This window comes from Euleptes europaea, chromosome 4 (assembly GCF_029931775.1).
Source record: "Euleptes europaea isolate rEulEur1 chromosome 4, rEulEur1.hap1, whole genome shotgun sequence".
NCBI lineage: Eukaryota > Metazoa > Chordata > Lepidosauria > Squamata > Sphaerodactylidae > Euleptes > Euleptes europaea.
In genome coordinates, this window is record NC_079315.1 from 91125913 (window position 1) to 91142725 (window position 16813).

Sequence of the window (16813 nt, forward strand, 5' to 3'; positions counted from 1 at the left end):
AACTTCTGACATGCTCTGCTACTATACTGCTACAACTTTACTACTGTGCCACCCCGAACTGTCATCTAATAAAGCTACATAATGTCAAAAATATGCTATTGCTAATGTCTTAGCTTGAACACATGAAGCTGCCTTATACTGAATCAGACCCTTGATCCATTAAAGTCAGTATTGTCTACTCAGACCGGCAGCAGCTCTCCAGCGTCTCAAGCAGAGGTCTTTCACATTACCTAGTCCCTTTAACTGGAGATGCTGGAGATTGAACCGGGGATCTTCTGCATGTCAAGCAGATGCTCTACCACTGAGCCATGGCCCTTCCCCAAAGTTTCTGGCACATTCTGCTACTATACCTAGTTATTATTAAATAACATACTTAACATTCTTATTACCTAGGATTATAGTATGTCATTTGTCTTACTCTTTGGTAGTGATTAATTTTTTCTCATCTCACTGTCTCGCTTGCCATGAAGACGTTTAGTTGGGCATGGGCTTTGTGAGATCCCTAGACCTTTGCAACAAACTACAGTTGTCTGTTAAGCCAGTTTATGACAGTAGCATAAATGCACTTGCTTTACCTCATTTTTAAACAACGATCTATCTCACATCGTCTCTTCCTTGCATTTGGATAAAGTTTCACGATGTTAATCCTTCTCATATTTTACCCCCTTGCTCAACACTGGTGTAGTCGTTAAGGTGTTGGATTAGGACCTGGGAAACCCAGGTTCAAATCCCCACTCGCACCATGGAAGCTTGCTGGATGATCCTGGGCCAGTCACACACTCTCAGCCCTGACCTTGCCTAGTATTTGGATGGGGCGTGACATGGAAATAGGCAAAGGCAAACCACCTCCCAACGTCACTTGCCTTGAAAGCCCTACAGGGTCACCATAAGTCAACTGTGACTTGACAGCAAAAAAAAAAAAAAAAATTACTGAGGGAAGATGTATTTCCAAAGTTCAAGGTTCAGGACAAGGTTTCCAGTTAGTAAGACTAACTAACAAGACAAGGCACAAGGTATGCACCTAGGCAAAATGCAGGACCAAGCAGGGAGCAAAGAACAAAGCTAGAATGAAGGACCTGAGCTATATGCCTACAGACCTGTGCTGGCGTGATCCTGGTTAGCCACTCAAATGTATGGTCAATGATGTCACTTGACTAACAAACCTGCTCCTGGCAAGGTGACCTAGGGGTCAGAGGAATTTGCCGACGTGATGGGACACTCTGCAGCTGCCTCCTGCCTCCTCTGCAAAGGCACTCTCCCACTATGAGCTCTCAGGCTGTTAAATAGATGGAATGCACTTTCCCAACTCTGGTGTCCTTGGGGTTGATTAATCTTGATAGTATGAACTGCATCTGGAGTTCTCATTCCTTATCTAAGTTTCTGTTAGACAACAATTTGCTGAATTTTAGTAAGAAAACTTTCATCTAGAATAGGTCTCCAGGCTGAACAAGTGTTTGAATATAACAAAAAACCACATTAAGAGACCAATTTCTTGACACTGAAAAAGCTTGTTTTGCAGAAAAATCTGAAATCAGATACACACACACACACACACACAAACACACACACACACACACACGGGGTTAAACCCCCCAAAATAATAGAAGCAGCACCTGTAGCTTTAAGAAATGAATGCCCTTAGTGGCTGTAGGTAGGCAACCAAAACAGTATTGCCTGCCCTCAAGCCTTGGTTTCTTTCAGTAAAAGGCAGAGAGAGGGGGGACAGGGCCCTTTCCAAGGCTGTTTGAGAAAGGGCTCACCAGGCAGCAGCAAGACAGTAACTTGATACCACCTGACCTGCATAACTCACCCAGGCCCAGCTTCTTGCTCCTGTTCAACAGCAGCCACCCCACAAAAGCCAGTGTGGTGTACTGGTATGAGTTTCAGACCAGGCCCGGGTTCAAATCACCATTCAGCCTTGGAAGCTCACTTGGTGACTTCGAGCCAGTCATACACTTTCAGCCTTACCTGTCTCACAGGGCTGTTTCAGGATACAACAGAGAAGTGGAGAATGACGTAAGTCACTTTGGAGAGTAAAGTGGGATACAAATGAAGTAAATGGGGAGGATAAAAAAAGGTATGTTAGTGGGTAGGGAGTAGAGAAGGAAGCAGGCCCAAGGTCACCCCAAAAGCTTCCATGGCACAGTGGGGCTTCAAAACTGGGTTTCGCAGATCCTAGTCTGACATTTTAACTAGTACACCACATTGGCTCTCTATGCAACTCATGGTCCATGAGTTTCTAGCCCTTATGAAGATCACTTGAAAGTGTTATGGGAATGACTGCTGAAATCTTGAAAGTCAAAAAAAAGTAGCTAAAACAATTTCTAGTAGGTGACAAAAGGATTTGAGTGCTCTGCATAGTTAATCCTCCACTGATCCCAAATGACTAGTAAAACCAAAATAAATTAGGCAAAACACTAAAACTTGCAGAATTATGCAAAATAAGAGAATGCTGCAAATCCTCTACACATAAAGATCAGAGCAATCCGTGTCTTGTGGTGATCAGATTCTTTATTCAGGTTAACAAGTAACAGCTGAAAATGGTAGTTCTAGAAGCCAAGTGCAGGAGAGATGTTCCTAAGGTGATGTAACAATGACTATTCCTCAGTTCATAAACAACAGCATCTTTCTCAACAAGGGATACAAGTAGAATGGCTGCCTACTAAGCTTAATTCTTGTAATGGGACACACAGGCCATTTATGCATGGCTGTTTCCTCGCGGTAACCCCACCAACTACTTCAGGACTTTGTCTTGATTATGCACACTTTTTCCAACCGTCAGAGGCCACCTCACTCTCCCCTCACGTTTCTGTGTATTTTGCCCACGTTTTCTGGATTTGTGTTTAGCCAGCACCCAGAAAACACAGGCTCTCCCTGCGTGTTTCCATGCGTTTAGCAAGGCAACCTTTGACAGTCGGAAAATGCATGCATAATCAAGATGAAGTCCCGAAGTAGTCGGCAGGGTGACCACAAGAAAACAGTCATGCATAAATGGCCATAGCCTAAAGACGACTAAGACAGGGATTATGTACCTTTTCAAGCAGGAAAATGTAAACCTTTCTCATCTCTGCAATATATCCGCACCTGTTAAAACTTGCTTCCGTGCACAAATAAAGGCATAGGAACTCTGTCTTCCCTTACATGTGGCTCACCCTATACTGTTGGTGGAGTCTCTTCAGAGCTTTGAGGTCAAGAATCCTGGAGGTGAATAACCCAATTAAAAAGCGAATTTCCTCAGTAGTGTGTGCATGCACATCAAACCGCTCAACACAAAGAAAAAAAGCAAATGAAAGATGTTGCAGTAGGTTTGCTTATTTCCCTTCTTGGCTCAATAAGGATACACACAAAAAGTAGTTGGAAAGTGTCTGGGAAGAACTCATGGCCAGCAATTGTACTAATCTTCTTAAGTAGCTCTATGTAGTACTTTAGAGAATATGGCATTACTTGAAAGTTGGCACTTATAAAAAGAACACATTCATACTACTGTTTTGTTTGATAACAGTCCAATCCTCAATTTCCTTGGGAATACAAAAATTTGCTGTGTCAAAGTGCTCTTCCTATTTTTTTTCCTGAACAACAACCACAATTGTTAAAGCTCCTTTATTGTTTCTCTATTCTACCCACTTCCTTTTTCCTTCCTAACACCATTAGTGACTTAAAGAAAAAAGAAAAAAAAAGCAAAGCCTAGAAAGCAAACAAACAATCCAAACAATACCGGTATACTGCAGCACAACTTTAATAAAGTACAGCACTGACAAGATCCAGTCTATTAAATGCTGCTTTGTCAACCATTCCCAGGTACAGGCCAGCCTGTCTGATGGCCAATAAGCAGGTGAATAAATAACTGAACAGGTATTCAATGCCATGTGCACATCGATGGTTCTATTCGTAGGCTCACTTAGAGGGCACTGTTCCATGGAACTCAGCAAGGCTTACTTCTGAGTAAACACAGACAGGATCAGATTGCACACCCAAAAGGCTGCATAAGGTAATATGCTTACTGTTCTTCTGCAGTTCCTTAATTTGCCCAGTTACCTATACTGCTTCCCCAAGACCAGTTTTTAGGTTTAATGCTGCTGACCCCCCCCCCAGAAATAATTACGTTGTTTATTATGCTGGGGGGGGGAGGCCTTTCACTTTTCCAAACCCAATAAAACCTATACCACAAACAGAAGTAAAAAGGCACTCAAGGAAGGCAATACCAACATTAAGAATGCTGCGCTGGGGGCAGAGGGGGGGGGGAGCGGGATACCTTCAAGAAAGCGAAATTAGTGGAGCAAGCATCTGACCTGCGGTTTTTCCTTTACATGTCATCACAGCACTTCCCACAAAAATGCAACAGGGACAGGAAAAAATAAATAAAAGCAGTTTTTAAAAGGTTTGATTATGTGAAAGCAAAGACTTTGGTTTTTTTTAAAATAATAATCCTAAATGTATTATAATCCCTGTGTGCAAGAATGCGCGAAAAGAATGCGAGGATTCTTCTCTCATACACGGGGGGGGGGGAGGGAGGGAGGAAAGGTTATCAGGTCTGCAGAGAGGCGCTGCCCTCGCAACAAGGCGTGCATGTGCCAGACACTAGCGGCTCCTTCCCAGCGACCCCGACCAGCAAAAGTCTCAGGGACGAACAATGCACTCACTCCCCCTTCGTTTTCCACACTGGGAAGGCACGACAGGCAGCGGAGCAATAAAACGCGTGGGGAATTTATCCTCTTGCAAAGGGCCGCGCGCAGAAAGATGGGGAGGGAAACGGCTGCAGGAGGCAGGGGTCGGCACAAAACTCGGCGGCTCATCTAGAAAAACGATATACTCGTATCATCTACTACCAAACTTTGCACTCTCGGTTTCTCTTCCTTAGGCATGATCTGCCCAGTCTAAAGGCAGAAAACTTGGGTCTCAGTGTTTTCTCGTTGTTTGAAAAGGCACACGTTTTCCTGGTTGCAACCTACGGGGAAACTCCTTTGATCACCCGCTGCAAAACCTGTTTGTGGGGCTTTTCTCTGCTGCCGTTTCCCGGACTTCGAAGCACGTCATCTGCGTTGTCTTTTTTTTACCCGGTAAAGCACCCCAGGAGCCTAGAACGTGTGAGTCTAAAGCTAGGATTTTTACTGGAAACCCTTAGCATATGTTACGGAGAAAGCCTCACTCCGCTCAAAGCGGCTTACTTGCGAGTAAACGTGCACCGGCAGGAGACATGAACGATAGGCACAGAAGGTGGCTTCACGTATTCTGGGTCCCATCCGAGGCTCCCCCCGGGCCGAACAGAGTCGCCCCCTTGATTCCTCGCAATCCAACGTTAAGCACATGGAAGAAGTTTGCGATGCAAACGCCGCCGCTCGTTCCCAGTCCTTCCTTAGATCGCCAGCACATGCAATGAATGGGAAAGGCTCCCCTCCCCATCCATCCCCACTCCCCGCTACTTACCCGCCTTTCAAGCCTGCTATTCTGTAGCCGCGGTGCAGGTTTCCCTGGGGCTGGAAAGCCCCAGCGCCAGGAAGGAAGCGGCCCTGGAGCGCGCGCGGTCGGGATCTCCCCCAACCCCAGCCTTTTGCCACTTCGGCCACAGCAGCCCCTCCCCCGGGCCTCACCGCGGCCAGTAGAGGAGGAGGAGGAACCGGCGGCTCCTCGCAGAGGGACCTTCCCTGCCTGTTACTTCCCGCGGGAGGGAACCAGCGGGGCGAGCGGGGAGGCTCGCTGGCTCTGTCCTGCCCTGGACCAGCCCACTCGCACTGACGTGTCCCCCCCCGCCTGCCTTCCCCCCCCCTTGCAGACCGAGGGAATGGGGGCGGCACGGGTGGAGGGTAACTCCCGGAGAGCCCCAGAGCTAGGGGGACGGGGAGGGGAGAGAAAGAGAGGCGGGATGCGGCGGTACCCAAGTCACAGTAGGGGGGGGTGCAATTGCGACGGGGAGGGGCAGGCAAGAAGGGACGGGTGCCGAACGCCAAGGGGTTTCTTTGGAGGGGGCACGGGGGGATCATGCACGAGCCGCACCCTGCGAGGGCAGAATTGCACAAGGAAGACAAAGTTCAAAGGAAAATGTTGGGGTTGGGGGGGGTAGTCAGGGAGGCAGTGGGCGCGCGGTAGCTTGATGGACAGGGGAATTCTGAACTGAACGATGGGTTCCTCGAAGTAGAAGCGTGGATCGAAGTTTAAGGAGAGCGTGCGAAGTGTGTGTGTGTGGGGGGGGGCATTATATATATATATAAGCTGTATATCCGTCCCTAGCGGACGGCCATTTACGCACGGGAGATTTTGCCTCGGATTTGCCCCTCTCTAGATGCGCATTTCCCCCATCCGAACTCCGCACGGGGGCTCGTGTTTGAGTTCTGCGAATTGAGATGGGGAAAACGTGCATCTGGGCGAAAACGCACGGTCGCTTGAGCCTCCTTTCTTCCCTGTTCCAGCCAGGATTCAGCCAGGATCGAACAGGGAAGAAAGGAGGCTCAAGCGACCGTGCGTTTTCGCCCTAGGGGGCAATCCGAGGCGAAACCTCCCGTGCGCAATTGGCCCCGGAAGGTAGTGGGTTCGTCTGCCTCTGCGGGAGAAAGCGCAGAACAATCTCGCGCCGGGGGTGGAAAGAAAGGAGCCCGGAAATATGGGCAGGATTTCTTCCTGAGAGACTTCGTGGAGTTTAGAAAAGGGCAGGAGAAGGGAAGAAACGGGGCGGGCGGCGGCGGCGGCTCTGTCGAAGGGCGTCTGCTCCTCCTGCCCTCCCGCGCTGAACGAATGCCAACCCCACCGCTTTCTCCGAAGAGGTCTGCAGGAGGGCAGCCCGTCGGCTTCCGCCTTGCAGCGGGCAGGAGGCCGGCCGCAGCCGGGCCGCCCCGCGCTCCAGCCCAGGCGGAGCGTCCCGAGGGGGCGGACGACGAGGTCAGCCGCGGTGCGTTGGTAGGAGGGGAGGGCCCCAGCGGCCGGCGGGGAGGAGGGGGCCGGGGCAGACACAATAAAAGGTTCCTGCGTGCAGCAAGGCGGGAAGGAGAGCCCCTGCCCGCCCCCCTGGGGGAGTTTTCGGGACTCCCAGGCTCTGCAGCTCGTTATGAGCGCGTTGGGAGGGAGGCCCGAGCAGGCTTGCACTTAAAAGCATGCCGAGGAGTCACGATTAAAAAAAAAAAAAAAAAAAAAAAGTCTGGCCCGAGGAAACCGGAGACTGGGGAGAAGGGAAAAAAGCGGCCGCAGTAGCTGGGGAGTTCCCGCCAAGCCCAGCTACTTGTTGGCTCTCTGTGTGAGAGACTGAGAGAAAGAGGGAGGGAGGGAGGGACTTGATACTGGTACTAGACGCCTCCTTGCCAAAAACAGTTATTTACCCAAAAACTATATATATATAGTTTTGGGGTAAATAACTGTTTTATTTTTTTGAAACAGAAGGTGAAACACAATACAGGGACCCCAGATAGTCCCTGTCATGAAGGGGGAGGAGATGAAAAGAAGCTTGTGACACACCTAGAGACCTCGGCCGTTTATGCGCGGGAGGTTTTGCCTTGGATTTGCCACTCTCTGGATGCACATTTTCCCCATCCGAATTCTCAAAACTGCATGGGGGCTTATTTTTGAGTTTTGAGAATTCAGATGGGGAAAATGTGCATCGAGTGGCAAATCCAAGGCAAAATCTCCCATGCATAAACGGCCCTGGTGAACAGAAGAATGCTGCAGTAGTTCCCAATAACATTTTACTAAACAGGTATCCTACATGGACCATTGTGACAATTGTGTGTGTGTGTGTGTGTGTAAAGTGCTGCCGAGTCGCAGCCGACTTATGGCGACCCCTTTTTGGGGTTTTCATGGCAAGAGACTAACAGAGGTGGTTTGCCAGGGCCTTCCTCTGCACAGCAACCCTTGGTGGTCTCCCATCCAAATACTAACCAGGGCTGACCCTGCTTACCTTCTGAGATCTGACGAGATCAGGCTAGCCTGGGCCATCCAGGTCAGGGCATTGTGACAATTACTACTGAATAAAGAAGAGTTGGTTTCTGTATGCCAACTTTCTCCGCCACTTAAGGAAGACTCAAACCAGCTTACAGTCACCTTCCCTTCCCCACAACAGATACCCTGTGAGGTAGGTGGGGCTGAGAAAGCTCTAAGAGCTGTTACTGGCCCAAGGTCACCCAGCTGGGGAAACAAATCCAGCTCACCAGATTAGCGTCCACCGCTCATGTGGAGGAGTGGGGAATCAAACTCGGTTCTCCGGATCAGACTCCACCACTCCAACAATAAACATACTTAGAAACGTGGTTTATCATGTTACTGATTATGAAGTGTCTGGCCCTCAGCCTCTTTTAATTATACCCCTTGTTACTGTTTTGGAAGGCTCTAGAAGGGCCCATTGTGTCCTGTTACCCTACCCAAATGTCCTTTTGGCCACCCTGCCTGTTTCTGCCATGTCTCTATATGACTTATGTAGCTGGCTAAGAAGGGCAGCTTGGTCTCCAGCTCTGCATTGCTTTGTTTATTGTGTCCAGATCTACATATGCTATGACCCTAGATAGCATCTCTCTTCCCCTCTACCCCACACATTTGGTTTCATCAGATACTTCTTCCTGGCCATAAGAATCTCTTATCAAACCCCAAGAATCCCAGCTTCCCGACATCTGCTGCATGTACTGGTTGAGGGAATTTTCCAGCCAGTTGGAAAGTGCCATGCAAACTGCTTAAAAATTTCTTTTATATCTTGGTAAATGTCCAAATCTAAAACAATGCTGGCCCCAAACAGAGCAGAGCACATTCTTGAAATCTAGTGGAGGAGTGGGGTGATCAAGAGGCAGTTGGGGAAAGTCCAACTCAAAAAGAAAGCCTGGATTCTGCCAATTTGGGCTGGAGGCCTAGCTGGAGAAGGGAGGGACAGAAATGTCCATTATTGTTACTATTATTGTAATTTGTAGCCCACCTTCCTCACTGAAGCTCAAGACAGATTACAAAATATGAAAAACAAATTAAGTAAAACAGCACAGATCTCTAATAACACAAATAATGCAATGTAGCAGGTCTCTTTGGTTTGTGAAGATACAGAATGGAGAATGAAAGGAACAAATTCCTGAAAATTCCCTTCTGGAATTAAGCTAATAGCTGGAGAATACAGGCTTTATGCCCAGAGCAGGAGGAGGCACTGTACATACAATTTTGTCATGGCTGGGAGTGCGACTGATGCAGAGATTTCACTGGTCACCCACCATATATTTCAGTTAATAGTCTTTCTCTATGAAGGTCCATTAGGTCAGCCCAACATTATAGGGTATTTCACTTTCTGGATGCCACCTCACTTAGGTATCGTGAGAACAAGAATGTGGGCATGAGCTAAGGCAGGGGTCGGCAAACTCATTAGTCAAAAGAGCCAAATATCAACAGTACAACGATTGAGATTTCTTTTGAGAGCCAAATTTCTTAAACTTAAACTATATAGGTAGGTACACTGTTTATTAACTTAATAAACTTTAATTAAAGTTTTAAGTCTTAATTAAACTATAGGTACACTGAATAAAACTTGCTATCATACTTAATAGTGATCTTATTTACTGATAAAAATTAAATTGTAAGTCCCTGCCAATTCCCCCTCCCCGTCTGGAGTCCTCGTCTGGAGGCCTGGTCTACCGCCATAAAAGCCTATTGGTAGACCTGGCCTCCGGCTGAGTCCCATTGGGAGGCCAGGTCTACCCATTGGCTTTCTTGGCAGTAGACCTGGCCTCCGGAGGCCCATAGAAGCCAATTGGTAGACCTGGCCTCTGAAGGGGGACTTTTTTCCCTCCTCGGAGTCCAGGTCTACCGCCAGGAAAGCCAGTGGGTAGACATGGCCTCCCAATCGGACTCAGCCGGAGGCCAGGTCTACCAAAGGAAGCCCGCCCCGCCCAACAGCTGATAGGCAGGCAGGGGGGGGCAGGAACCGCCGAGCCGCCCGCCCAGCAATCGTGCGGCTAGAGGGGAGGGGAGGCTTTAGCCTCCCAACCATTAAGGGCAAGGGGGACCCGGCCATTATCCACAGCGGGGGGGAGGGGAGAGACAGCTTGCTCGCTTGCCTGCTCTCGCGCTCTCAGGCGCGCCGGCTCCGCAGCCCAGCTGCCGGTGCGAGCGGGCGCGAGAGCAGGGGCTCCAAACCAAGTTCGGAGAGCCGCACTCAACGGGCCAAAGAGCCGAGCCGCAGTTTGCAGACCCCTGAGCTAAGGGTTAATGAAAACGGAATTGTTGCAGCTGGTAACTGCTTTGTTTCTCTAACTGTAGGAACAGAGTTGGGAGCCAGGGGAGTGAAGTTTATGAGGACAAGTGGCCACACTGTATGATGTTCTACAAAGCAAGAATAAAGCTCCCTTCCCATAGGACATTGCAGTCTAAACTTGGAGACAACAAAGAGAAGGAAGGGAAATGGATGTCAAGATAAACAGGGAATGACTATACATTATTTTTTCTTATTTGTGAAATGTCTTGTAATATACATTGAGCATTGTGAGTTAATTTGCACTAATCTACACAGAGGCAGGCAATGGCAAACCACCTCTTAACGTCTCTTGCCTTAAAAACCCCACCAGGGGTCGCCATAAGTCAGATGTGAGTTGACCACACAAAAAATCTAAATCACTGCAATCTAGGATTAAAATTAATAGTTATGCAATGATCTGTATAAAATGGTGTGATGTGGAGTATACCGTCCCTTCAACTTAAAATTAATATAACTTGGCAGCATACTAAAAATTGCAACAAGTAGTCAATTACTGAATGGTAGTAGACTCATAGTGCCATCCTAGGCAGGTATGCTCAGAATCCTACTGAAGTCTACTCAATGGGACTTACTCGCAGGAAAGCATTTTTAGGATTGCAGCCTAAATGATCATGTTACCTATGTGGTTTATCCAGAACATGTATCTCGATGTCCTGCATGTTTAGTCAGAAGTAAGCCCTACTGTGTTATTTAGTCTTATTCCTAAGTAAATAAGCATAGGCTTGAAGCCAAAGTTAGACTAGGGCAGACAAAATAAGATATTGGAAATTAGAACAAAAAACCCTGTCATATCTGAATAATGAAACAATATATAGTTTCTCAAGCTTACTTAAAATTACTTGGCTCAGAATGAAGGTCTGAAATAGAAAAAGAATAATTATTGGAAACTATTTCAGACTTCTTGGAGAAGGTACAAAATGAGTAGAAAGCCTGAAAAGGCTTGCCAAAGGCTTGCATGATGGTCCTAAGGATATTATTTTAAAGTAGTCTAACTCCTACCACTTCAGTCCTCCTTCGCTTAAGATGATGAGGGCCTATTCCAGGCAAGATCTAAGCATTTCTCCAACTGGGGTATATGGATTTGGGGAGATCCAATAATCTGTGGGTATTCTGGCGGTTTATGAATCCTTATACGGACAGAAAGGGAGCTCCCTCACACTCATCCAACTGACATGAGAACAGAGTCTTCTCAGTATTGTAGGAGCAGGGACAGGAATTCTTTGCTTCAAGAGAAGGGGATGAAATTGGCTTCCCCCTCTTTCAAAGAACAGGAACTCCCCTTTGAAAGACAATACAATATTTTCTAATCATAGTGATAAGCCTGCTCATTGTTTCTGTACTAATTCTTTTCAATAGCATATTGATGAGAACTGTAATACAGTATATATTGTAGAAAGATGATGTAGCCATCGGATCCTTTCAACAGTATATATTATTGAGGGAGGACCGTAAAGTAATACTCCATTCAGCCGTGTATGTAGTGTTATAGTGTTAGGCCCTGACCTAGATAGCCCAGGCTAGCCTGATCTCGTCAGATATTGGAAGATAAGCAGGGTTGGCCCTGGCTAGTATTTGGATGGGAAACCTCCAAGGAAAGGTTGTGATGTGGAGGCAGCCAGTGGCAAACCACTTCTGAACATCTGTTGCCTTGAAAACCCTACAGGTCACCATAAGTCAGATGTGATTTGACGGCAGAAAAAAATAAAATTATACACACACACACTCACTCACTCACTGTTAGAATAACCAGTAATCTGTTTACAATATTTAACTTTGTGACAGTTAATTCTTCTGAGGCAAGTAATCATGATCTAATGAGGGTATGGTACAGTCCAAGCTGGCTTACTATTTTTGTTTACATTGTACAAGATAGGATTGTTGGATAATCTTCAATATGTGAAATTCATGTAAGCAATTGTTTCAGAATTTTGCATTGATTACAAGATAGCTCATTCAGCTCAGGGAAAAATAACCCAGTTTAATTAAGATAACTGTCGATATATCTTATACACAAGTCAGCTTTTACAATTGTATAACTGCTTAAGATTTCTAAAGTGCTACATTAAAATGACAACTTCTATAATACTTAAGAGCTTTAGACGTTTTTCCATCTTTAAGAGTGTGAATCTTGATGGATGCATAAAGTGGAATAATTCTAAGGTAAACAGTTCCTAGAAATAGTACTAGATGGTTTCCTTTTATACATTTAGTAACACAGCCAATAAGATAGAAGACAGTTTGGATTTATTCCTAGGAAATGACTTACTCATTAAAAATAAGCTGGAGAACATATTGGGGTTGAATTTTGGACCATGTACATGAGATGATGGTATAATTGGCATTCATGTTACTCTGCACAAGTGGGTCATGACATTGTTTAGACACTTATGCTTTCACTTTGATGTACAGATATGTTCCCCATACAACGATAAAAGCATCAATGTACAAATGAGAGTGTAAATCTAAAGGGCTCTGTCAACATTTCAGACTAAAGTGTTTTACTAATCAGCCTCATTTATCTGAATGTCATTCAGTGCATAAAACGTTCACATTGCAAGATCTTTGGATGAAAGTGGATTGCTACTTACATAGAGCTTATTTGTTCGGTAGTTGGACAGCATGGGAGCTGATTCCATTTGATAGGACTCCACTCCAGTAAGGTCCATTTAAGGAGCCCTGTGGTACAAAGTGGTAAGCTGCACTACTGCAGTCCAAGCTCTGCTCACACCGGAGTTCGACAGAAGTTGGTTTCAGGTAGCCGGCTCAAGGTTGACTCAGCCTTCCATCCTTCCGAGGTTGGTAAAATGAGTACCCAGCTTGCTGGGGGTAAAGGGAAGATGACTGGCGAAGGCACTGGCAAACCACCCCGTAAACAAAGTTTGCCTAGTAAACGTTGGGATGTGACATCACCCCATGGGTCAGGAATGACCCGGTGCTTGCACAGGGGACCTTTACCTTTAAGGTCCATTAAGGGGAAGGACACAGATCAGGTGACTGTCAAGGCTCCTTTCCATGCAAGTGTCACCTGGCTTGAATTATATGGGGGAGGAAGGTGAAAGGAGAGGGGCCCTTAATCAATAAAGGCTAAATCATGTCCTCCTAATAAAGCTATAAAAACTGTAGCCAAGGGAGCCATCATGTAAAGTACTTCCCCTCTGTAACTGAAGCATTCCAGGGGTAGGTGTGGATGCTGCTTGTGTGGGAACGCACTACGTTACATTATATATGGGTTCAGGGCAAGCATTGTTGGGGCTCTCTAGAGAACAGATTAAGAAACCTTAGAAGAGCTTGTTCAGTGGGTTTAAAAGTCCTGAGCTCTGTGCTGGGTTTTACCCAGATCAGCTGGATCAGAAGGCTCTAGAATCATAGGATAATTTCTAGATTCATAGGATGAAAGCATATTGTTTTTACAATATTTAGTTAACACCTGAAGAGGTCTGTTTGCAAGGCTAACCCTTTATCCAAATTTACAAACACTCTGGTGTAATACTAGATCCTGTGCCATAAAATACTTATAGCATATGTTGCAAGTCCCTGGGAAATGGTGCATAAGATTAATTTCATATGCATTACAAATCTTAGAAGTATTTCTAAAATAAAGAATAGCAACATATGCAACATATTCTCTTCTCTGTTTAATGTCTGGTCATCAAGAACAGTTCCAACCCCAGGTTTTGTTTTTTCTGTTAGCAACATCCAGAAAATTACTACTTGAATGTACCCTTCCATGAAGATGAACAAGGAACAAAAACCCTCATGTCACTGTGTAGTCTAAAGTTATTGGAAAGAGAGTAGAGGAAATTTGGAGACTACAAAACAAAAATGGATGTGATTAGGAAGCACATTGCTACAGCCTTGTGCCAAGCTAAGTAGTGCTGAGGTCCGGTTAGGGCCTCAATAGGAGACTTCCAGGGAATCCTGTGCATGCCACCTTGAGGTCTGTGATGGAAGAAAGGCAGAGATTCATAACATGTTGCATAATATGTAAATTGAAAGGTAGCGCCTTAAAATGTTAACTTAAAACAGATAAATAAATATCCCCATTATTTTAAAAATGTATAAAACTGTAGACTTACGAACTTTACATTAGTTTACTACAGTCTCAGAAGTTACATTTGAAAGCTCGGGCAGAAGATTCCTTGTAAAACAGACCTTGAATTAAAGCTCTTGTAATTGAACATTACAGGTCCTTTGGGAGTCCATCTGGGCAAGTTCAAGGGAAAATATTGTCGAAGGCTTTCACGGTCAGAGTTCATTGGTTCTTGTAGGTTATCCGGGCTGTGTAACCGTGGTCTTGGAATTTTCTTTCCTGACGTTTCGCCAGCAACTGTGGCAGGCATCTTCAGAGTAGTAACACTGAAGGACAGTGTCTCTCAGTGTCAAGGGTGTAGGAAGAGTAATATATAGTCAGAAAGGGGTTGGGTTTGAGCTGAGTATTGTCCTGCAAAAGTATTGTCCTGTAAGTATCAAGATAATGTGCTAATGAGGGTATGGTATGTTGATATGGAACCATTGTATCCTGAAGTGATCTGTTAATGTGTGTAATCCAAAGCTAATCTGTATGGCTATTGTTGAATGTTGTCTTTGTCTGGAGGTTTTTCAGGGCAGGAAGCCAAGCCTTATTCATTCTTAAACTCTCCTCTTTTCTGTTAAAGTTGTGCTGATGTTTATGAATTTCAATGGCTTCTCTGTGCAATCTGACAAAATAGTTGGTAGAATTGTCCAGTCTTTCAGTGTCTTGGAATAAGACCCTGTGTCCTGTTTGTGTCAGTCCATGTTCAGCCACTGCTGATTTCTCAGGTTGGCCAAGTCTGCAGTATCTTTCATGTTCTTTTATCCTTGTTTGTATGCTGCGTTTTGTGGTCCCGATGTAAACTTCTCCACAGCTGCAAGGTATACGATATACTCCTGCAGAGGTGAGAGGGTCTCTTTTGTCTTTTGCTGATCGTAGCATTTGTTGTATTTTCTTGGTGGGTTTAAACACTGTTTGTAGGTTATGTTTTTTCAAAAGTTTCTCCATCCTATCAGTGATTCCTTTAATAAATGGCAAGAATACCTTTCCTATGGGAGACTGTTTTTCTTGAGTTTTCTGATTTTTGTTTGGTTTAATGGCCCTTCTGATTTCATTCTTGGAGTAGCCGTTTGCTAGCAGTGCGTGATTTAGATGATTAGTTTCTTCCTTGAGAAACTGTGGTTCACAGATCCGTCTTGCACGGTCCATTAATGTTTTGATTATTCCTCTTTTCTGTCGGGGGTGGTGGTTGGAGTTTTTGTGTAAGTAGCGATCTGTGTGAGTTGGTTTCCGGTAGACCTTGTGACCTAACTGAAGGTTTGATTTACGGATGACAAGGGTATCAAGAAATGGGAGTTTACCCTCAATTTCCTTTTCCATGGTAAACTGAATGTTTGGATGGATATTATTAAGATGGTTTAGAAAGTCCATTAATTTTTCTTCACCATGGCTCCAAATGGTAAATGTATATTAAACAGCCTTATTTCACCATTGTTTGACAACAAGTTATTTCCTATGGGATCAAGAATTTTATGAACAGATTGATGGAGTAGCTATGGGAAGTCCACTCAGTCCAGTAATAGCAAACTTTTACATGGAATATTTTGAAAAGACAGCATTAGAATCAGCACCTTACAAACCTACAGTCTGGTTCAGGTTCGTAGATGATACATTTACCATTTGGAGCCATGGTGAAGAAAAATTAATGGACTTTCTAAACCATCTTAATAATATCCATCCAAACATTCAGTTTACCATGGAAAAGGAAATTGAGGGTAAACTCCCATTTCTTGATACCCTTGTCATCCGTAAATCAAACCTTCAGTTAGGTCACAAGGTCTACCGGAAACCAACTCACACAGATCGCTACTTACACAAAAACTCCAACCACCACCCCCGACAGAAAAGAGGAATAATCAAAACATTAATGGACCGTGCAAGACGGATCTGTGAACCACAGTTTCTCAAGGAAGAAACTAATCATCTAAATCACGCACTGCTAGCAAACGGCTACTCCAAGAATGAAATCAGAAGGGCCATTAAACCAAACAAAAATCAGAAAACTCAAGAAAAACAGTCTCCCATAGGAAAGGTATTCTTGCCATTTATTAAAGGAATCACTGATAGGATGGAGAAACTTTTGAAAAAACATAACCTACAAACAGTGTTTAAACCCACCAAGAAAATACAACAAATGCTACGATCAGCAAAAGACAAAAGAGACCCCCTCACCTCTGCAGGAGTATATCGTATACCTTGCAGCTGTGGAGAAGTTTACATCGGGACCACAAAACGCAGCATACAAACAAGGATAAAAGAACATGAAAGATACTGCAGACTTGGCCAACCTGAGAAATCAGCAGTGGCTGAACATGGACTGACACAAACAGGACACAGGGTCTTATTCCAAGACACTGAAAGACTGGACAATTCTACCAACTATTTTGTCAGATTGCACAGAGAAGCCATTGAAATTCATAAACATCAGCACAACTTTAACAGAAAAGAGGAGAGTTTAAGAATGAATAAGGCTTGGCTTCCTGCCCTGAAAAACCTCCAGACAAAGACAACATTCAACAATAGCCATACAGATTAGCTTT